This window comes from Lissotriton vulgaris, chromosome 6, assembly GCF_964263255.1.
Source record: "Lissotriton vulgaris chromosome 6, aLisVul1.2, whole genome shotgun sequence".
NCBI lineage: Eukaryota > Metazoa > Chordata > Amphibia > Caudata > Salamandridae > Lissotriton > Lissotriton vulgaris.
In genome coordinates, this window is record NC_141694.1 from 1,733,448,695 (window position 1) to 1,733,473,647 (window position 24,953).

Genomic DNA, 24,953 nt, shown 5'->3' on the forward strand with positions numbered 1-24,953 from the left:
TGCACCATCCCAGCTCAGAACCTGGCAACATGCAAATTAGTCTGTTCCTGTCCCAGTGCATGATGGGAACAGGGCAAACCAAACTACCAAGCCAATTCTTATACTGGGAAGGAAACAAGCTACCGGGGACCGGTTTCTGGCATTTCAGCCGTCGTCGGCCCGGCTTGCTTGAATCCTGATGGTGCAATGAGCAAGGGACTCACATCTGAGTATACCCTTCCACGCTTATGGTGGACAAAATGATTCAGAAAAGGGGGTGGTGATGAACAGAGTGTCTGAATTAAGCAGACCACTCTTACCCAGTCCAAAGATCAGGGCTTGATCCATCACCGTTTTTTAGCACACTGCACCATCCCAGCTCAGAACCTGGCAACATGCAAATTAGTCTGTTCCTGTCCCAGTGCATGATTGGAACAGGGCAAACCAAACTACCAAGCCAATTCTTATACTGGGAAGGAAACAAGCTACCGGGGACCGGTTTCTGGCATTTCAGCCGTCGTCGGCATGGCTTGCTTGAATCCTGATGGTGCAATGAGCAAGGGACTCACATCTGAGTACACCCTTCCACGCTTATGGTGGACAAAATGATTCAGAAAAGGGGGTGGTGATGAACAGAGTGTCTGAATTAAGCAGACCACTCTTACCCAGTCCAAAGATCAGGGCTTGATCCATCACCGTTTTTTAGCTCACTGCACCATCCCAGCTCAGAACCTGGCAACATGCAAATTAGTCTGTTCCTGTCCCAGTGCATGATGGGAACAGGGCAAACCAAACTACCAAGCCAATTCTTATACTGGGAAGGGAACAAGCTACCGGGGACCGGTTTCTGGCATTTCAGCCGTCGTCGGCCCGGCTTGCTTGAATCCTGATGGTGCAAAGAGCAAGGGACTCACATCTGAGTATACCCTTCCACGCTTATGGTGGACAAAATGATTCAGAAAAGGGGGTGGTGATGAACAGAGTGTCTGAATTAAGCAGACCACTCTTACCCAGTCCAAAGGTCAGGGCTTGATCCATCACCGTTTTTTAGCTCACTGCACCATCCCAGCTCAGAACCTGGCAACATGCAAATGAGTCTGTTCCTGTTAGGGGGCATTGAGCTATAGAGGGCACAGCCGCCTCAGACTACATTGCCCAGCAGCAGCAGCGCCATGCGCGACGTGATCGGAACACTTCCGGGTCACGTGATCGCGGAGCATATCTGCACGGAGATCGGGCAGGACGCTGCCGATTATTTGTGCACCGGAGACTGGAGTTTGGATATCCAGAGTTGTTGGCAGCTGGTAAGGGTGCCTGTGGCACCATCGTCGGAGTATTTACCTAATCTTCGTTTCAGCGCGTTTGTGGGGTTAACAAACGGCGCTTTCCTTTTGTTTACACGGGATCGTGTTCTGATTCTGTGAGACCCTGATACTGTTCGAGTTTGTGTTGAGCAGAGAAGACGAGGGCATCTCTCTCTTGGTTATTCCCTTGGTTATTGGGATTCTGTTGCCGGATTTACAAGTCGATATCTGGGGCAAGGAGTGATTTGCATTATCCCGGATTGTTCAGCTATTCATGACTTCTATGGGGATTGTCAAATACGTAGGAGTTTTGTGTGATTTATGTTCTCCATGACCTGTGGTGGAGAGTGACGTAACTCTCAGTGTAACATTCATTCTTTACTTGGAGTCCTCGTGGGACATACTTTGGATTGTGGAAAATTCCAGGCTTAACAAATGATGTTCATGCACTACATGCTTTTCTCTTTTCTTTGCAGGAGTTGTGTATGAATTATGAGAGGCTTCTATGCTAGACAGGTAGTTGCTTACTATATGTTTCAAGGTGATATAGTATATGTGTATAGCGCAGTCTGATACCCCTTATTGTTGTTACAGCCTCCCGAAGTTGGAAGACTTCTGATACACAACTCCTATGTGAATGCAATTTATTTTTTCTTTACAGGTTAGTGGTAGCTCCAATATATTTACATTGTCAATAAGAAAGGACACACATAGAGTGTTTAGTAATTGTTTGTTCTTCTCTCTCCTTGTGTCTTCAAAGGTCTCCCTCCCCGCTGTTCCCATCCTTTCCTTCCTGGCTATATCCATTTTTCCCTCGCTTAACCATCCTTTAGTCTGCGTACTATACATAGCAGATTTGGGGCGGTTTAGAGATGGATACTATTTAAGCATCGAACCAACCCTGAGGATTCGACTGGTCGTAGAACAGAATAATCGGCCCACGAATACCTTATCCTCCTGGTTGGGTCGATCTTGAATACCATGGCCACTATGGATGATGTACTGGCTGCTTTAGCCTTAGTACAGGTAGAATTAGCAGCATCACGTAATGAAACTGCTGCACTACAAGCCAAAGTAGATAGGATGCAACGCAATCCTTTTGATGCAGGGAGTTCATCTCAAACGACCTCTAATGCCATGGTAGTGGAAATCCCCACCCCAATACCTTTAGCGCCCCCTGAGAAATTTACGGGCGACACACATAAGGTACAAGTATTTTTGTCACAAGTGCTACTACATTTCAATTGTAAACCTAAGGTATTTGCCACCAACCAAGCCAGGGTGGCTTTTCTCATATCATATTTGGCAGGCGATGCAGCACAATGGGCCGTTCCTTTAGTGAGAAATGAGGATAATTTGCTGCATGATTGGAACGCTTTCAGAACCGAATTCGAGAAGACTTTTGATAGGCGTGCAGACACCTATGCTGCAGATAGGGAGCTGATAGTCATTAAACAAGGAACTAAAGATTTATTGTCCTATGTGAACACATTCAGAAGGTTGGTCACCGAAACTCGATGGCCTGAAGATAAACAATCGGCAGTCTTTTATCAAGGACTCAGAGAGGAATTGAAAGACTTAATAGCTCAAGTAGATCCTCAACCGCAGACATGTACAGCATTAATTGAACTTGCTATGAGATTGGATCATAGAATGAGAGAACGCAAAGGTGAACATGTTAGAAAGGAAAGATACCCCATGCATTTCGTTAAACCGAAGACGTCGGAAACAGGAACAACGTCTTCAGAACCTATGGAAATAGGAACAGTGAGAGCTGCATTAACTGGAGAAGAAAGGGAACACAGAAGACGGAATGGATTATGCCTGTATTGTGGGAAAAAGGGCCATTACCTTCGGGAATGCCCTGTGAAACCCAAATTTGGACGTTCCAAATATAATACTGCAGCCGCTTCTGTACAAAACCCGAAGGTTGAGTCGGGAAACTAAAGAGCTGGCGACGTGAGGAAGGGGAGTCGTCAAGCAAGTTGGGAATCCCTTCGTTACAGAAGAATCACTGTGGGTCTAAAGAACACTTTTTTATTGAGCTTCTCATATATGTGGATAGAAAATCTAATTCCATTCGAGCCATGGTAGATTCCGGAGCAACTGGGTGTTTCATGGACATCAAAGAGGCAGAACGATTGAACATACCATTGGAGGAGAAGATGGAGCCCGAAGTGGTACTTGCGGTAGATGGCAAACAATTGGAAGCAGGACCCATTCGGCATATCACCCAATCATGTGTAGTCGAGTGTTTACCAGGCCATCAGGAGCACTTATCGTTTAACATCATTTCGGCTCCTTCGTATGGTGTAATCTTGGGTCTACCATGGTTGTCATTACACAACCCAGACATCGATTGGGAAAAGAAGACAATGGTTCTGTCTTCAGAGTATTGTGCTACACATTGTTGGACATCATCAGAATCATGCATCCGGAAGACGCTCCACATTGCCACTGCTGCAGAGAAAGATACCGAACTGCCTTCATGTTATGACCAATATCAGGATGTATTTTGTGATCAGAAAGCAGAAACACTTCCACCACACCGACCCTACGATTGTAGGATAGACCTCCAACCTGGATCCGTTGTGCCGTGTGGTCGGATATACGCACTCACTGAACCGGAAAATATTCACTTAAGGGAATATTTGGATAAATACTTAGAGTTGGGATTCATTCGTCCTTCCGCATCTCCAGCGGCCTCGCCTCTATTTTTTATTCCTAAGGCAAATGGGGAATTAAGAACCTGTATAGACTTTAGAGCTCTCAACTCTATCACTATCCGGAATCAATATCCTTTACCATTGATAACCGTTCTGCTTGAACAAGTCAAAGGAGCAGTGATCTACACGAAACTGGATCTGCGTGGAGCATACCATTTGGTTCGTATGCGTCATGGCGACGAATGGAAAACAGCTTTTAAAACCAGGTATGGCTTATTCGAATACCTGGTAATGCCCTTCGGGCTGTGCAATGCACCAGCCGCATTTCAGTTTTTTTTAAATGATGTTTTGAGAGAGTTTTTGGACAAATTTGTGATCGTCTACATTGACGATATCCTGGTTTATTCCACACATAAAGAACAACATGTACAACACGTAAGTCTCATTCTTCAAGCTTTAAGGAAACATCACTTGTTCTGCAAACTTAGTAAATGCGAGTTTCATGTGTCTACAGTGGAATTTTTGGGTGTAATACTCACACCCAATGGTCAAGAGATGGCAGAAAGAAAAGTCAAAGCAATAGCAGAGTGGCCCAGTCCCAAAAACGTCAAAGACATTCAACGGTTTATGGGTTTTGCAAACTTCTACAGACGTTTCATCTCTAACTTTTCGGATAAAGCTGCTCCACTCACTCATCTAACAAAGAAAAGCATCCCGTTCATATGGACTCCAAAGACACAAGAGGCTTTCGAAGAATTAAAGAAGGCATTCACCTCTGCGCCTGTATTAGCCCACGCTAATCCGAATCTTCCGTTCATTGTGGAAGCAGACGCCTCAGATGTGGCAATGGGTGCAGTCCTTTCACAAAGACATCCAGAAACAGGGCAACTACATCCAGTCGCATTCATGTCCAAGAAGTTCAATGCAGCAGAGCAAAATTACACCATCACAGAAAAGGAACTTCTTGCCATCAAAGAAGCCTTTGGAGAGTGGAGACACTGGTTGATGGGAGCGAAACATGCCATTACTGTGTATACGGACCATCGCAACTTACAGTATTTAAGAACGGTTCGTCTCTTAACCCCTCGTCTGTTAAGGTGGATGACATTTTTTGAAGAATACCATTTCATCGTCACCTTTAGACCAGGGAGCCAGAACAAGAAAGCAGACGCCCTATCACGACAAGATTCTACTGTCAGTTCTGTGGTGCCCGCAGAACGAGCTATCTTTGAGGAGCATAAGGTGATAGGAGTGATTCACACGGAGCAGTTCCTAAAAGACACACGTAAGGGCTTAAACACTTTTCAGTGGAAAGACTGGTTGAAACATCATCCTGAATGGATTCAGAAACAAGGGGTGTACATGAAAGGGAACCAATTGCTCATACCCACGATGCAGTTACGTCGCATGGTGTTTCAGTGGTGTCATGAAGACCCTAGTGCTGGCCATCAGGGAGGGGATAAGACCTGCGAAAAGGTTTTGAGGCAATTCTGGTGGCCATCGGTGAGAAAGGATGTTCCTGAATGGATCAAAGACTGCGTAATATGCGCTCAAAACAAACCATTGACTGGGAAAACACAAGGGTTGCTCCAACCATTACCCACGCCGGAGGTGCCTTGGGAAAGCATATCAATGGATTTCATTGTGGGATTACCTGCTGACAGAGGTCATACAGTCATTTTGGTAATCATTGATTACCTCACCAAGATGGGACATTTCGTGGCGTGCAAAGCCCTTCCCACTGCGGGTCAATTGGCAAAGATACTCATGGAAAACGTGGTGAGATTACATGGACTGCCAAAGGTTATAGTCTCAGATAGGGGCTCTCAATTCACTGCTAAATTCTGGAAGGCGTGGTGTTCATCTTTACAGATCTCTTCAGCTTTGTCAACCAGTTTCCACCCGCAAACCGACGGACAAACAGAAAGGTTGAATCGAACTTTGAAACAGTACTTGCGATGTTATGTGGATTGCAATACAGACATGTGGGTGGAATGGCTTTGGTTGGCGGAAATAGCCTATAACAATGCACTGCACAGCTCCACGAAACACACACCATTCTACAGTACATACGGTTTTCACCCTAGGCTCATCCCTTTCAGTTCTCCTATTAGAGGGGACCGTGTTCCTGAAGTCAGAGAAAGGATATCTGCAATTCAGAATGTAATAGTAAATACCAGGAAACATTTGGTGAAAGCTAAGCTAATGTATAAGAAGCAAGCAGATAGACACCGTAAACAGGGACCTGTGTTTCAGAAGGGTGATCTGGTGTGGCTATCCACTAAAAACATTCGATTCAGACGATATAGCATATTCAACCCGCGCTATATTGGTCCTTTCCCTGTGATTAGACATGTGAACCCAGTTGCTGTAAAAATTGCTTTGCCATCTCACATGAAAATCTATCCTGTGTTTCATGTATCGTTATTGAAATCAGCAGCTCGTCATGCTCGAGTACAGCCTCCTGCAGTGTGGGTGGATCAAGGGGAAGAGTATGAGGTTGCTAGAGTACTGGATTCCAAGGTCAGTAGAGCGAAATTGTGGTATTTGATTGCATGGAAAGGTTATGGTGCAGAAGAGAACTCTTGGGAGCCTGCATCGGGAGTTCATGCTCCCAGACTGGTGGCTGCCTTCCACCGTCGTCATCCTAGGAAACCATGTGTCTGTCTGTGCCCTCCGGGAGGGGGATGTCCTGTTAGGGGGCATTGAGCTATAGAGGGCACAGCCGCCTCAGACTACATTGCCCAGCAGCAGCAGCGCCATGCGCGACGTGATCGGAACACTTCCGGGTCACGTGATCGCGGAGCATATCTGCACGGAGATCGGGCAGGACGCTGCCGATTATTTGTGCACCGGAGACTGGAGTTTGGATATCCAGAGTTGTTGGCAGCTGGTAAGGGTGCCTGTGGCACCATCGTCGGAGTATTTACCTAATCTTCGTTTCAGCGCGTTTGTGGGGTTAACAAACGGCGCTTTCCTTTTGTTTACACGGGATCGTGTTCTGATTCTGTGAGACCCTGATACTGTTCGAGTTTGTGTTGAGCAGAGAAGACGAGGGGATCTCTCTCTTGGTTATTCCCTTGGTTATTGGGATTCTGTTGCCGGATTTACAAGTCGATATCTGGGGCAAGGAGTGATTTGCATTATCCCGGATTGTTCAGCTATTCATGACTTCTATGGGGATTGTCAAATACGTAGGAGTTTTGTGTGATTTATGTTCTCCATGACCTGTGGTGGAGAGTGACGTAACTCTCAGTGTAACATTCATTCTTTACTTGGAGTCCTCGTGGGACATACTTTGGATTGTGGAAAATTCCTGGCTTAACAAATGATGTTCATGCACTACATGCTTTTCTCTTTTCTTTGCAGGAGTTGTGTATGAATTATGAGAGGCTTCTATGCTAGACAGGTAGTTGCTTACTATATGTTTCAAGGTGATATAGTATATGTGTATAGCGCAGTCTGATACCCCTTATTGTTGTTACAGCCTCCCGAAGTTGGAAGACTTCTGATACACAACTCCTATGTGAATGCAATTTATTTTTTCTTTACAGGTTAGTGGTAGCTCCAATATATTTACATTGTCAATAAGAAAGGACACACATAGAGTGTTTAGTAATTGTTTGTTCTTCTCTCTCCTTGTGTCTTCAAAGGTCTCCCTCCCCGCTGTTCCCATCCTTTCCTTCCTGGCTATATCCATTTTTCCCTCGCTTAACCATCCTTTAGTCTGCGTACTATACATAGCAGATTTGGGGCGGTTTAGAGATGGATACTATTTAAGCATCGAACCAACCCTGAGGATTCGACTGGTCGTAGAACAGTTCCTGTCCCAGTGCATGATGGGAACAGGGCAAACCAAACTACCAAGCCAATTCTTATACTGGGAAGGAAACAAGCTACCGGGGACCGGTTTCTGGCATTTCAGCCGTCGTCCGCCCGGCTTGCTTGAATCCTGATGGTGCAATGAGCAAGGGACTCACATCTGAGTATACCCTTCAACGCTTATGGTGGACAAAATGATTCAGAAAAGGGGGTGGTGATGAACAGAGTGTCTGAATTAAGCAGACCACTCTTACCCAGTCCAAAGGTCAGGGCTTGATCCATCACCGTTTTTTAGCTCACTGCACCATCCCAGCTCAGAACCTGGCAACATGCAAATTAGTCTGTTCCTGTCCCAGTGCATGATGGGAACAGGGCAAACCAAACTACCAAGCCAATTCTTATACTGGGAAGGAAACAAGCTACCGGGGACCGGTTTCTGGCATTTCAGCCGTCGTCCGCCCGGCTTGCTTGAATCCTGATGGTGCAATGAGCAAGGGACTCACATCTGAGTATACCCTTCCACGCTTATGGTGGACAAAATGATTTAGAAAAGGGGGTGGTGATGAACAGAGTGTCTGAATTAAGCAGACCACTCTTACCCAGTCCAAAGATCAGGGCTTGATCCATCACCGTTTTTTAGCACACTGCACCATCCCAGCTCAGAACCTGGAAACATGCAAATTAGTCTGTTCCTGTCCCAGTGCATGATGGGAACAGGGCAAACCAAACTACCAAGCCAATTCTTATACTGGGAAGGAAACAAGCTACCGGGGACCGGTTTCTGGCATTTCAGCCGTCGTCGGCCCGGCTTGCTTGAATCCTGATGGTGCAAAGAGCAAGGGACTCACATCTGAGTATACCCTTCCACGCTTATGGTGGACAAAATGATTCAGAAAATGGGGTGGTGATGAACAGAGTGTCTGAATTAAGCAGACCACTCTTACCCAGTCCAAAGATCAGGGCTTGATCCATCACCGTTTTTTAGCTCACTGCACCATCCCAGCTCAGAACCTGGCAACATGCAAATTAGTCTGTTCCTGTCCCATATTTAATTTACCATCTTAATTTCTATGCAGGTAAGTACTTAATCAATAATAACTCAATCGGAAAGAAAGAAAACAGAGTCCGTGGTGGTAGAGTTCTTAGGGGTTTTATTCCTTAAAAAGGAATCGTTCCGGAACTGGATATCTGATTCCTGGCACCACACAGGGTCCAGGAAGGGATAGAGCAATATTTTATTGACAATACATAGCTTATATACTTAATTCATGTCATAGAAAGCAATATAGTAGGCGTAACAGCTGAGAGAAACAAGATAACAGTATTCACGTGTTGCTAGTACGTAATCAGAAGGCGTGAACTAGGCGTGAACTAGAGGTGTGCGCTAGAAACGTCACAGGTAGGTGTCACAAAAGGGGGTGGCACAAAACAGAATGTTGCAATGTCAGCAGAAATCTGAAGCTTGGATGCGCGCGCAGCTGCATGACGTGTGATTGACGTGGAAACTGGAGGGTGCAGGGGACTTGACATTTACACTAGCGGAAAGAGACAGAAGTCTGGCATGTCAGATCAACTCGTACTTCTATCATATCTGATATCTGATGTTTGGGAACCATATTATCTAGAGGGAAAGGTCTCTGGGGCAGAAGCTATTCTATACTGACTGAGAGTGCGTGTATAAGCGCCTAAGTGTCTGCATGAGAAGCGTGGGGGCATGGGCCTTCTCTGGGAGCATGGTAACAGAGGCTATGAATTACTTGCATGGAGACAGTAGGCCAGCCCTCGTGCTCTGCAGCTGGGAGAATGTTTACTTAAACTAGTAGGCAGGAATGTATTTTCGGGGAGCGGAACAGATAATTCGAAGGTTGTAGTCAGTCTTGGCAGGCAGCAGGCTGAGCTAAGCGCCATGGGCCGCACAGGGAGTAGGACAGAGGTCATGAATACAGAGGCTGCCTGGGCTGATGCTTTTCTGAGTCAGAAAGCAACGAAAAAAGGCTCGATGGCAGAAATTCAGGGCCTACTTTGCCAGAGCTGAAAAACGTGTAAAGTACACTACAAAAAGACGTTGGCATGGCATACTTAGGAACGGACTATTTAGCCCATTCAGAGTGGGTCTGAAAGAGGACATGTTAACGGTGGACGCAAATGTATTTGCGTCTTCATAGCTGGCACAGGAGGGAAGTTACATGCACTTTACGCTGGTACATGGAGTCGGTGGGGTACACGCTAGGGAACATTACTTGACCATAAAATTTATATTTCCTCATTCCCTCCTTGTTCCCTACGGACCCTTCATGATATATCGATCCTCATGAATCGATCAGTCTGTTCTTGTAACATTATTCGCTCATCTTTCTTTCTTTCACGTTTTGAGAAAAAACTGGAATGTTCAATGCATGATGTGGCACACAGTCCACAAATCGCTGGCCCACACTGTAGGCACAGACAACAACTGAATACTATGACGAGGGCAATGCCTAGGAAGGATAGGATCTTCCATCCCCAAGCGGTTAACGTTGTCCAGAACCAACCGGACCAAGTCCAGGTGCCTGGATTCTGATGTATCAGATTTGCAATTTTATGAAGACGTGTAATGGCTTGATATACTGTTGGCGCGTTTTCTGGAATGAAAATACAGCAACTTGACCCGATGACCTTACAAGCTCCGCCTCTGTCTGCCAAGATGACGTCAATAACAAGACGATTCTGAAGGACAACAACCCGCATGGCGGACTGCTCTTCTGTTAAGTTACCTAAGGCGGAGGCAGTTTCATTCACTACTGCTTCAAGTGTTCTGGTTAATCTGCGGATTAGCTTACTATTTTGGACGGGTCCTAAGAAGAAAAAGAATCCTTTATTGAAGTCTGTATACTGTTCCCATGCCGTTTCTGTATAGTCGACAAGCGAGAGACCTCTTCGGAGTCTATTCTTTACTAGATTTGTATTTCTGTGATAATCCGGAGGAGCTAGAAAAACAGGTGGCAGAAGGAATGCAATGTAACAGGTACCATCCCAATCTGGAGGTAAGCGTATGTATGCGGTATGACCACAAACAAAATAGGAATGACGGGTAGCTCTAAAAGAAGACTTGCCTTGATCACTGAATTCGACCACAGTAGTACATTTACTATGACCTAAGTGTACTGAACCTTTCTTACTGACACATAATTCACCAGTGACTGGTAGTACTGACATAGCGGGCAGAACTGGTGCAGTTTCGGACTCAACAGTAAGAATCATAAGGTTAATTGTATAATTACCTAATCCATATACTTCATTTTCTAGATCAGTTCCTATTCTAATGGGGAGTCCCTTCTTGTCAGGATAACAGGATTTAAGCAGAACTAAGTTCAAGTTTCCCCAAACCCAGCTCCCTTTGTAAACAGCAATATCAGGATCTACGGAATTTATTATTCTAAACCAGGCTCCACAGGAGCCATTGTGGGTGAACGGATACGGAAAGAGGGGCAGAGCTCCCTTGTATTTCTGGTAGGGAGGGAGTCGGCCACATATCCAGCAGTTTGTAGCATTATTAGTCTGATGGGAATGATGTAACATACTAATGAATGTGTTGTTGCGCAGCGCGAGTCTGTAAGAAAGTTCATGTGGAGGTAATTTGCTAAAAGAATGTTCAGCAGAAACATTGTAAGCAGATTGTTCACGCTTGAAAATAGGGTAGTAGAGAGAAAGCAGTATACCTGTAATAATGATCAGAATACTTAGAAAAAACATAATTAATAATGTCACTATACAGTGACTGCGGAGCGATTTACAATATGTATGCTTCTTGAATTGTCTCGCTCTCTCTCTATCTCGATCTAGGGGATACATGTCAGAAACTATTTAACCGATTCACCTAGGGGAGGACTTAAACAATTAAACTGTCTGACTTGCTAGATCGGAGCTTTAACTTATATTCTTCTTGGGGAGTTTTTTCTCGTTCTGAAACTTTAAATTCACTAGATTCGATACAGTCTTTGGGAGGGGTGGACGAGTCTGGATCTGGTTTCAGTTCGTTGTATTTTTTAATGTGGCTCGTGTGGATCCACCCCTTTCTTCCCTCCACTTTCACTGCGGTCCTTGTAGTAAGAAGGACGGTCTTCGGCGCTTTCCAGCGGGGCTCCAGCGGACTTTTCCTGTCAAAGTTCCTTATGAAGATTAGGTCACCAGGACGGACATCATGCGGCTTTACATCAGTGTTGTCAGGGAAAGCTGCGGCAACCTGTGAACGACATGATTGGAGTGCAGACATCAAGGAGGCAAGGTAATCTGTCAACATATTACAATCAACATCAGTAATTTTCTTAGGAATGGGCGTCCCCCACATATTCGGTGGTCTGCCAAAAACCACTTCGTACGGGGATAGTCCTGATCTCGAATGGGCAACCATTCGCATATAGAATAGTGCCACTGGCAGGGCGACTATCCAGTCGACCCCTTTCTCTTGACATATTTTAGCAAGGCGGATCTTTAATGTCTGATTATGCCTCTCTACAAGGCCTGCGGCTTCGGGATGTCGGACACAATGGAATTTCCACTGATATCCTAGCAGAAGTGAAACCTGCTTCATCAATTCGGATGAGAATGGCTGTCCGTTATCTGAGTACACGACACGAGGCAAGCCGTACCGTGGGAAGAATTCACGAACCAGCTGCCTGGCAGTGGTCGGAGCACTATAATCTGGGACTGGATACGCTTCGGTCCAACGGGAAAGTGCACAAACAACTACGAGGACATATTTGAATCCTCGACAACGGTCCATCTGGATATAATCCATCTGGAGGACTTCAAAAGGGTGATCAGGAGGATGAAATCCACCTTGCTCTACAGGGACACTTTTACCTGGATTGAACTGACAACAGATCATGCAAGTACGCACTTTCTGTTTTGCTGCTGCTCGTAAGTGTTTATTGTGCCAGAGATTATGTAAACTGTCTAACATCGCTTTCTCTCCTAGATGTGCTGGACTATGTGCTGTATTTATTATGACTTGAACCATAGAGTCGGGGAGAAACCATGTAGATTTTCCCTTCGTCATCCAACCTTGATCTGTCTGGATCCCTCCTAGTTCAGTCCATTTCTTTATTTCATCTGAGGTAGCATGTGTCTGAATATCAATTACATCTAGTGCGGGATCCCTGACTGTCATACAATGTGTCGGTACTATTGTCTTTGTCACATCAGCTGTCTGAGTGTGAGTCAATGCTGTATGTTTTGCTGTCTGGTCTGCCAGGTCGTTACCCTGGGAAACAGAATCTGTAACTTTAGTATGTGCTTTACACTTCATGACTGATATGCCTGAAGGCAGATGTATTGCTTCTAACAGTGCTTGAATGAGGGGACCATGTTGGATCTTGGCACCATGAGAGGTCAAGAAACCTCGTTCTTGCCATAACATTCTGAAGTCGTGTACAACTCCGAACGCATAACGGGAGTCAGTGTATATGTTAACATTTCTGTTCTTGGCTAGTATACAGGCTCGGGTCAGAGCAATAAGCTCTGCCGCTTGAGCGGACAGTGTGTCAATACGATATGTTTCTTTAACTTCAGTTTCAGTGGTCACGGCATACGCGGCCACTAATTCTCCTGTACTTGTTCTCATACATGAACCATCCACATAAAGTGTCAGGTCTGGATTTGTCAATGGAACATCTGTTAAGTCTCGTCGAGGCTTTGTTACTGCATTAATGATCTCTATACAATCATGCGGAGCTAGATCTGTCGTAATAGAAGGTAACAATGTTGCGGGGTTCAGAATACTGCAGCGTCTGATTTCTATGTGTGGTTGGAATAGCGTTAATTCATAACCTGTCAGTCGTGCTATAGTCAGGTGCTGGGTCTGGGTTCTGTTTAAAAGAACCTCTACAGAATGTGGAACTTGTACTGTTAATTGATGTCCTAAAACAATTGAGTCGCTCTGTCTGATTGCTAAAGCGGTCGCTGCTACGGACTTCAAGCACGCAGGGAGTGCCTGGGCTACTGAATCCAATGTACTTGAAAAATAAGCGCAAGGCTTATATGAACCTGCTTGATCTTGGGTGAGGACAGACAACGCTGTACCATCACGTTCTGTAACGAAAAGTGTAAAAGGTTTGCTGTAACATGGTGTCGCTAAAACTGGTGCTTTGCATAAAACTTTCTTTAATTCTTCAAAGGCTTGTGTGTGTTCCTGAGTCCAAGGGAGGACAGTCGAAGTTGCTGCCTCCTGTGTTGTTAACTGAATGAGTGGTTTGGCTAGAAATGCATATTGAGGAATCCATTGTCTGCAGTACGAGGTGAGGCCTATAAAAGCCCGCACTTCCTTTTGTGTCTGGGGTCGTGGCATATTTACAATTAACTGAATGCGATCGGGAGTGAGCTGTCTCCCCACTTTGGACAGCAAGTGACCCAAGTACACAACTTGCTGAACACAGAATTGTAGCTTCGAAGGAGACACCTTGTGTCCCTTGTCGGCCAGAAAATGTAAAACTGTCAGTGATGCTTGTTCACATTCGGGCTCACTTCGTGCGGTGATCAGCAGATCATCGACGTATTGCAGTAAAGCGGTGTTAACTGGCATTTGAATACAATCTAGTTGTCTTTTCAGTGCTTGGCTATAGATGCTGGGGCTTTCTGTGAATCCTTGAGGTGCGCGGGAAAATTTGAAACTTCGTCCATTTAAACTGAATCCGAAGAGATATTGGCTCTCTGGATCAATCGGTACACTAAAGAAGGCGTTCTTGAGGTCAATTACAGTAAAGAACGTTGCTTCAGAATCAATAGCAGTCAATAGGGAAGAGATATCGGGAACCACGGGGTACTGTGGAATGATGCATTTATTCAGTTCTCTCAGATCAATCACCAGCCGATATACTGGCGGTGCATTGGGATCAGTACGTTTAAGAATCGGAATGATAGGGGAATTGCAGATATTGGAGCCGGTCTCTACGACCACTCCTTGGGCAATGAGCTCTTTAATGATTTTCAGTAAAGCCACTACAGCATTGGGTGGTAACTTGTATTGTCTGATTCGGGGTAACACAGCACCTGATTTCAGTGTAACACGGTATGGTGTGATATGCATACAACCTACATCAGTTGGGCCTTTTGCCCACAAGTGATCTGGTACATTTTTTAATCTGACATCAAACTGTCGTAGTACATAATGGCCCTTGAAATCCCGCAGAAAGAGTCTAACTCCCTCCGGGGAGCAGCATATTATGGCTCCTAGAGCCTTCAGCGTTTTGATACCTAACAGATTTTCTGGACATGATTTCGTAAGTAACAAGTCTGTAATACGTGATAATGGACCCACAGCCAGGGGAACTGGTTCTGATACTTCATTTACAATAGGCTGTCCTGAAAAACCAAGGGAAACATTCTGCGAGCCTGAGAGGGGTGCCCCTGGGACTTCGTTATGGCTGATTGTTGTGCGGCTTGCCCCTGTATCTATTAAAAACTTTCTATCTTTTCCCAATACTTGACTGTGTACATAAGGACCCTCTTGATCTACAGGAATCTCAATAAGAGGCAAGCCGAATTCCCTCTCTAGGCTGTTTCATGTGTATCGTGGGTAATCGGGGTAAGCAGATTGGGCATACTGGTACATCTGTTGGGAAACTTGCTGAGTCGCGGCAATGGGCTGTGGCTGTGGTACCGCTACCGTTTGTGCTGTATGAGATGAAGCATGCGTGTGCTGTGGATTCTGTGAAGTCTGTTGTTGGGCCTGGTCTTGTCTTGGTGGATGCGGTCTTTCTTTAGTTTTACCTGTTGCTATATTGTGTTTCAGAACTGGGCATTCATTTACGTAATGGCCTGGCTGCTTGCAATAGTTGCATGTCCCTTTAACGGGAGCTGTGGCGTGACCTGTCTGGGTCGTACCCTTTCTCTGGCTGTCTGCTGGAACTGATTGGGCCACTAACATTTTCATTTTCGTGTCTTTCATACGTTTCTGTTCATGGTCCTGTTCTTCTCTAATTCTGTTCTGATGATACTGTAACATTTGCAACATCTGTGATGGCGTATTTGCTTGCCATGTACTCTCGACTTTGTATACACGGTTTTTAACTGCTAACAGGGAATTCTCGACTAACTTTGATACAAAAAGATGCGGGTACGACTCGCTACTTGGTTTAAGACCACTGTTAATAATGAAACATTTCTCGAATCTTGAATAGAAGTCACTAGTATCTTCATCTGGTTTCTGTTTGCATGCTGAGATTGCATCCCAGTCTTCTTTTCTAGTTGTCAGTAATCTTGGCAGAACCTGTACTATTAAACCTGGTAATGCTTTAGTTTTATCCCCAAGGCCTACCCCTGGGACACGTTTGTTCTCTTCGTCTTCTATTTCTGCCCATACAATCTTTTTGTCTCCTACCTCCCATTCTTTTTCCTTGAGTTTCTCGTAGATGCCCGTGGGCAGCAGTACTTTTAACATTTTCATGATATCTTCATATGTGTAATCCCCCATCAGTAACATGTCTTTAAGCTCTCTGTGAAAACCTGCAGGGTCTTTATCATGGCACGGTACTAGTTTCTTCATTTCTAACAGTTCTAACTTGGTCAGAGGCGTGTGTACATACACACGTTTCAAGGTATGATCCTCACCCATAACTGGATGTACTTCTCGTAAGGGGTTCTGACTTTCAAGACCATGCAGACGCTCCATATGATACATTTTTCTTTCTGGGGGCGGAGCGGGAACATATTCGGAGCTTACGGAAGTGTTATATCTGTGTCGCTGTTCTAAAATTATTTGTATTAACTTGGTACTTAGACCTCTCCATCTATCCGTGAGTAATGCTTCTAATGTATCGTGTAAGGGACCTGGATCAGAATGTTTGTTTCTGTATAACGTGAGAAGGTGCTGCATCATGTATACACCTGCTAATTTCTGCTCGTCTGGGGAAAGGTTCAAGAATGTCTGTGCTACGGTGTCATCATTGTACATGTCTGCATTGTCAGCCCATAATATCGCTGACCGGGCTAGTTCTTGCTCATCCATAGAATTGAGTACGTGGTACCCCATTCGGTCTCGGAGTCTTTTATCAGTCTCCTGGAACCGATGTTCAGGAGAATTCGGGTTTGTTAAGCCAGAGAGAAAAACTCTCTTGCTTTCTGGACGAATGCCTTTCCTAAGGTAAGTTCCCTTACCTACATATGCTATCGTATCTGTAGTCCTTTCCGATTCTTCGGGTTCTCCTTCCTCCTCGGAGGAGGCCTTTTCTTTCTCTTTTTCGTGTATTTCTATCACTGTTTTTCTTATTTTCTTGTACATACTGGCTATGCAAGTTCCCTTATCATGTTTTCCATCAGATATATTTTGACCCCACTTGTTAAGTGCATTTAATTCATCCTGTTCTGTTTCAGGCCTGTCTCGTTCTCTTATTAGGCAGTTTATAAAAAAACGTAGTATATGTGCTTGAGTGTCAACTTTCTGATGCGCCATGGCATCCTTAATACTTTCAGGGTCTTTCCCAGTCTGAACAAAGTGATATATTCTATCTAGGTGCTCTTTCATTCCTGCAAATAGCAGCAGGTAGTCAGTGGCGGATCGTAACTGTAGTGATGCCATCATCATTCTATCGTCTTTACCGGGTACTGGATCATATCTGCAAACTGCAAGCGGTTCTTTGAGTATGTCGAGACGGGGTGATTTGAACGTGAGAGGACTCTGTATATCCCTAAGGTGTAATCTGTGTGTTAATGGCGGCGTCCGAAGACCCCCCATCGCACTTCCTGAGGCGGAAGCTTGAACATTATCCCTCAGTGGAGTCTGTATCTGTACTTGAATTTGTCTGTGAGTAGGGTCAGGTAGAAGCGGTTTCGGTAGATCAACTTTAAGTACGGGAAGTGGTGGAGGTGGAGGAATAGTCGGTCGAACGGGGAAACCTGGTTGCAGTTGTGGCGGGTTGCCACCTCCGTCACCGTCAGTAGGCGGGACACGGACAGGCAGGTTGGTGTAAGCGGGTGCTACATCCTCTAGATAGGAATTCAGGAATATATCTTTAGTGGTCTTGTGATTTACTTTAGTTGGAACCAATGGTGGCGGCAGATTTTTCGGTATTTCTGATGTGGTCTCAGGCGAACCCTCGGCCACGAGATACATACCGTTTACGAGATTGTTTCGTGCGCGGTCTACTTGCTCTGTTTTTACTCGGATCCCTTCAGTAACTAATTCGTTTTCTTGGGCTTTATCTGATTCTTTGAGTCTGTCTTCTCTACGGAGTGCTCTTTCAGCACGCTTATGTGATTCCTTACGCCAAAATTCTATGGCGTCTTTCTGAGATTGTCTGGCTTTCTTTTTCCATAGTGCTTCCTCTACCTTCATGATGCACTCGGCATCCCACGTTCCGGTAACAGGCCATCTGTGTCTCTCGTCTAGATGTTTAGTATAATCGGCCCATAAATCTAGATACAATATGGCGTCTAGGCCATGCTTGTTATACATAAAATTGCCTGGAGTGTCCCTAGGGGGGATAGGAATTTCTTCCTCGAGTATCCCTTTCCTAGTTCCTATCTGCTTTAACTTGTTGAAGAACGGCATCTTGTTTACTTAATAATGAATGCTCAATCCTAACTACTTAACACTGAATTCCGCTAGTTATACAAGAACACAATAATGCACATAAAAAATGGTCACACTCATACCACGACATTAATCACATGAAAAGACATTTGAGTCATATATGACTACCCCTTATACCAGATGTACTGCTAAACAGCACAGATACACTGTCAGAGACAATGCAAAAACTTTAATAACTGATATACTGCTAAACAGTACAGATACACTGTCTAAAAACAGTGCAGACCGGACTTGTGTACCCAAACCCGTCTTGATACGTCCCAGCAATGGTACTCACCGGGAAGCACGGAAACTGAAGGCCTCGGAAAACTCGACTGGACTCGACCGGACTCGACTCGACTCGACACGTGGATACTTCGGAAAACTGGTGGGCCTCTTAACACCTCGGACCTTGCTTCTTTCGGCTAGGCTCTGGTCGGGATCCTCCGCACTCCTCACCGGCTCGTCTGGGCGCTGATTGCAGTCTTCGTCACCTCCGTGGGTCAGAGGGAGATACAGGAAATCCTGCCGGTACGCGTAGTTTCCATCTAACTGATGGCAGGGGACAGAGCTTGCAACGCACCAACCGGCGCGTGGGGTGGGGGAGGGGTCCCTATTCGGGCGCCAAAATGTTGTAAATATTTAATTTACCATCTTAATTTCTATGCAGGTAAGTACTTAATCAATAATAACTCAATCGGAAAGAAAGAAAACAGAGTCCGTGGTGGTAGAGTTCTTAGGGGTTTTATTCCTTAAAAAGGAATCGTTCCGGAACTGGATATCTGATTCCTGGCACCACACAGGGTCCAGGAAGGGATAGAGCAATATTCTATTGACAATACATAGCTTATATACTTAATTCATGTCATAGAAAGCAATATAGTAGGCGTAACAGCTGAGAGAAACAAGATAACAGTATTCACGTGTTGCTAGTACGTAATCAGAAGGCGTGAACTAGGCGTGAACTAGAGGTGTGCGCTAGAAACGTCACAGGTAGGTGTCACAAAAGGGGGTGGCACAAAACAGAATGTTGCAATGTCAGCAGAAATCTGAAGCTTGGATGCGCGCGCAGCTGCATGACGTGTGATTGACGTGGAAACTGGAGGGTGCAGGGGACTTGACATTTACACTAGCGGAAAGAGACAGAAGTCTGGCATGTCAGATCAACTCGTACTTCTATCATATCTGATATCTGATGTTTGGGAACCATATTATCTAGAGGGAAAGGTCTCTGGGGCAGAAGCTATTCTATACTGACTGAGAGTGCGTGTATAAGCGCCTAAGTGTCTGCATGAGAAGCGTGGGGGCATGGGCCTTCTCTGGGAGCATGGTAACAGAGGCTATGAATTACTTGCATGGAGACAGTAGGCCAGCCCTCGTGCTCTGCAGCTGGGAGAATGTTTACTTAAACTAGTAGGCAGGAATGTATTTTCGGGGAGCGGAACAGATAATTCGAAGGTTGTAGTCAGTCTTGGCAGGCAGCAGGCTGAGCTAAGCGCCATGGGCCGCACAGGGAGTAGGACAGAGGTCATGAATACAGAGGCTGCCTGGGCTGATGCTTTTCTGAGTCAGAAAGCAACGAAAAAAGGCTCGATGGCAGAAATTCAGGGCCTACTTTGCCAGAGCTGAAAAACGTGTAAAGTACACTACAAAAAGACGTTGGCATGGCATACTTAGGAACGGACTATTTAGCCCATTCAGAGTGGGTCTGAAAGAGGACATGTTAACGGTGGACGCAAATGTATTTGCGTCTTCATAGCTGGCACAGGAGGGAAGTTACATGCACTTTACGCTGGTACATGGAGTCGGTGGGGTACACGCTAGGGAACATTACTTGACCATAAAATTTATATTTCCTCACAGGACAAACCAAACTACCAAGCTAATTCTTATACTGGGAAGGAAACAAGCTACCGGGGACCGGTTTCTGACATTTCAGCCATCGTCGGCCCGGCTTGCTTGAATCCTGATGGTGCAATGAGCAAGGGACTCACATCTGAGTATACCCTTCCACGCTTATGGTGGACAAAATGATTCAGAAAAGGGGGTGGTGATGAACAGAGTGTCTGAATTAAGCAGACCACTCTTACCCAGTCCAAAGATCAGGGCTTGATCCATCACCGTTTTTTAGCTCACTGCACCATCCCAGCTCAGAACCTGGCAACATGCAAATGAGTCTGTTCCTGTCCCAGTGCATGATGGGAACAGGGCAAACCAAACTACCAAGCCAATTCTTATACTGAGAAGGAAACAAGCTACCGGGGACCGGTTTCTGGCATTTCAGCCGTCGTCCGCCCGGCTTGCTTGAATCCTGATGGTGCAATGAGCAAGGGACTCACATCTGAGTATACCCTTCCACGCTTATGGTGGACAAAATGATTCAGAAAAGGGGGTGGTGATGAACAGAGTGTCTGAATTAAGCAGACCACTCTTACCCAGTCCAAAGGTCAGGGCTTGATCCATCACCGTTTTTTAGCTCACTGCACCATCCCAGCTCAGAACCTGGCAACATGCAAATTAGTCTGTTCCTGTCCCAGTGCATGATGGGAACAGGGCAAACCAAACTACCAAGCCAATTCTTATACTGGGAAGGAAACAAGCTACCGGGGACCGGTTTCTGGCATTTCAGCCGTCGTCGGCCCGGCTTGCTTGAATCCTGATGGTGCAATGAGCAAGGGACTCACATCTGAGTATACCCTTCCACGCTTATGGTGGACAAAATGATTCAGAAAAGGGGGTGGTGATGAACAGAGTGTCTGAATTAAGCAGACCACTCTTACCCAGTCCAAAGATCAGGGCTTGATCCATCACCGTTTTTTAGCACACTGCACCATCCCAGCTCAGAACCTGGCAACATGCAAATTAGTCTGTTCCTGTCCCAGTGCATGATGGGAACAGGGCAAACCAAACTACCAAGCCAATTCTTATACTGGGAAGGAAACAAGCTACCGGGGACCGGTTTCTGGCATTTCAGCCGTCGTCGGCCCGGCTTGCTTGAATCCTGATGGTGCAATGAGCAAGGGACTCACATCTGAGTACACCCTTCCACGCTTATGGTGGACAAAATGATTCAGAAAAGGGGGTGGTGATGAACAGAGTGTCTGAATTAAGCAGACCACTCTTACCCAGTCCAAAGATCAGGGCTTGATCCATCACCGTTTTTTAGCTCACTGCACCATCCCAGCTCAGAACCTGGCAACATGCAAATTAGTCTGTTCCTGTCCCAGTGCATGATGGGAACAGGGCAAACCAAACTCCAAACCAATTCTTATACTGGGAAGGAAACAAGCTACCGGGGACCGGTTTCTGGCATTTCAGCCGTCGTCGGCCCGGCTTGCTTGAATCCTGATGGTGCAATGAGCAAGGGACTCACATCTGAGTACACCCTTCCACGCTTATGGTGGACAAAATGATTCAGAAAAGGGGGTGGTGATGAACAGAGTGTCTGAATTAAGCAGACCACTCTTACCCAGTCCAAAGATCAGGGCTTGATCCATCACCGTTTTTTAGCTCACTGCACCATCCCAGCTCAGAACCTGGCAACATGCAAATTAGTCTGTTCCTGTCCCAGTGCATGATGGGAACAGGGCAAACCAAACTCCAAACCAATTCTTATACTGGGAAGGAAACAAGCTACCGGGGACCGGTTTCTGGCATTTCAGCCGTCGTCGGCCCGGCTTGCTTGAATCCTGATGGTGCAATGAGCAAGGGACTCACATCTGAGTATACCCTTCCACGCTTATGGTGGACAAAATGATTCAGAAAAGGGGGTGGTGATGAACAGAGTGTCTGAATTAAGCAGACCACTGTTACCCAGTCCAAAGATCAGGGCTTGATCCATCACCGTTTTTTAGCTCACTGCACCATCCCAGCTCAGAACCTGGCAACATGCAAATTAGTCTGTTCCTGTCCCAGTGCATGATGGGAACAGGGCAAACCAAACTACCAAGCCAATTCTTATACTGGGAAGGAAACAAGCTACCGGGGACCGGTTTCTGGCATTTCAGCCGTCGTCGGCCCGGCTTGCTTGAATCCTGATGGTGCAATGAGCAAGGGACTCACATCTGAGTATACCCTTCCACGCTTATGGTGGACAAAATGATTCAGAAAATGGGGTGGTGATGAACAGAGTGTCTGAATTAAGCAGACCACTCTTACCCAGTCCAAAGATCAGGGCTTGATCCATCACCGTTTTTTAGCTCACTGCACCATCCCAGCTCAGAACCTGGCAACATGCAAATTAGTCTGTTCCTGTCCCAGTGCATGATGGGAACAGGGCAAACCAAACTACCAAGCTAATTCTTATACTGGGAAGGAAACAAGCTACCGGGGACCGGTTTCTGGCATTTCAGCCATCGTCGGCCCGGCTTGCTTGAATCCTGATGGTGCAATGAGCAAGGGACTCACATCTGAGTATACCCTTCCACGCTTATGGTGGACAAAATGATTCAGAAAAGGGGGTGGTGATGAACAGAGTGTCTGAATTAAGCAGACCACTCTTACCCAGTCCAAAGATCAGGGCTTGATCCATCACCGTTTTTTAGCTCACTGCACCATCCCAGCTTAGAACCTGGCAACATGCAAATTAGTCTGTTCCTGTCCCAGTGCATGATGGGAACAGGGCAAAACCAAACTACCAAGCCAATTCTTATACTGGGAAGGAAACAAGCTACCGGGGACTGGTTTCTGGCATTTCAGCCATCGTCGGCCCGGCTTGTTTGAATCCTGATGGTGCAATGAGCAAGGGACTCACATCTGAGTATACCCTTCCACGCTTATGGTGGACAAAATGATTCAGAAAAGGGGGTGGTGATGAACAGAGTGTCTGAATTAAGCAGACCACTCTTACCCAGTCCAAAGATCAGGGCTTGATCCATCACCGTTTTTTAGCTCACTGCACCATCCCAGCTCAGAACCTGGCAACATGCAAATGAGTCTGTTCCTGTCCCAGTGCATGATGGGAACAGGGCAAACCAAACTACCAAGCCAATTCTTATACTGGGAAGGAAACAAGCTACCGGGGACCGGTTTCTGGCATTTCAGCCGTCGTCGGCCCGGCTTGCTTGAATCCTGATGGTGCAATGAGCAAGGGACTCACATCTGAGTATACCCTTCCACGCTTATGGTGGACAAAATGATTCAGAAAAGGGGGTGGTGATGAACAGAGTGTCTGAATTAAGCAGACCACTCTTACCCAGTCCAAAGGTCAGGGCTTGATCCATCACCGTTTTTTAGCTCACTGCACCATCCCAGCTCAGAACCTGGCAACATGCAAATTAGTCTGTTCCTGTCCCAGTGCATGATGGGAACAGGGCAAACCAAACTACCAAGCCAATTCTTATACTGGGAAGGAAACAAGCTACCGGGGACCGGTTTCTGGCATTTCAGCCGTCGTCGGCCCGGCTTGCTTGAATCCTGATGGTGCAATGAGCAAGGGACTCACATCTGAGTATACCCTTCCACGCTTATGGTGGACAAAATGATTCAGAAAAGGGGGTGGTGATGAACAGAGTGTCTGAATTAAGCAGACCACTCTTACCCAGTCCAAAGATCAGGGCTTGATCCATCACCGTTTTTTAGCACACTGCACCATCCCAGCTCAGAACCTGGCAACATGCAAATTAGTCTGTTCCTGTCCCAGTGCATGATGGGAACAGGGCAAACCAAACTACCAAGCCAATTCTTATACTGGGAAGGAAACAAGCTACCGGGGACCGGTTTCTGGCATTTCAGCCGTCGTCGGCCCGGCTTGCTTGAATCCTGATGGTGCAATGAGCAAGGGACTCACATCTGAGTACACCCTTCCACGCTTATGGTGGACAAAATGATTCAGAAAAGGGGGTGGTGATGAACAGAGTGTCTGAATTAAGCAGACCACTCTTACCCAGTCCAAAGATCAGGGCTTGATCCATCACCGTTTTTTAGCTCACTGCACCATCCCAGCTCAGAACCTGGCAACATGCAAATTAGTCTGTTCCTGTCCCAGTGCATGATGGGAACAGGGCAAACCAAACTCCAAGCCAATTCTTATACTGGGAAGGAAACAAGCTACCGGGGACCGGTTTCTGGCATTTCAGCCGTCGTCGGCCCGGCTTGCTTGAATCCTGATGGTGCAATGAGCAAGGGACTCACATCTGAGTATACCCTTCCACGCTTATGGTGGACAAAATGATTCAGAAAAGGGGGTGGTGATGAACAGAGTGTCTGAATTAAGCAGACCACTGTTACCCAGTCCAAAGATCAGGGCTTGATCCATCACCGTTTTTTAGCTCACTGCACCATCCCAGCTCAGAACCTGGCAACATGCAAATGAGTCTGTTCCTGTCCCAGTGCATGATGGGAACAGGGCAAACCAAACTACCAAGCCAATTCTTATACTGGGAAGGAAACAAGCTACCGGGGACCGGTTTCTGGCATTTCAGCCGTCGTCGGCCCGGCTTGCTTGAATCCTGATGGTGCAATGAGCAAGGGACTCACATCTGAGTATACCCTTCCACGCTTATGGTGGACAAAATGATTCAGAAAATGGGGTGGTGATGAACAGAGTGTCTGAATTAAGCAGACCACTCTTACCCAGTCCAAAGATCAGGGCTTGATCCATCACCGTTTTTTAGCTCACTGCACCATCCCAGCTCA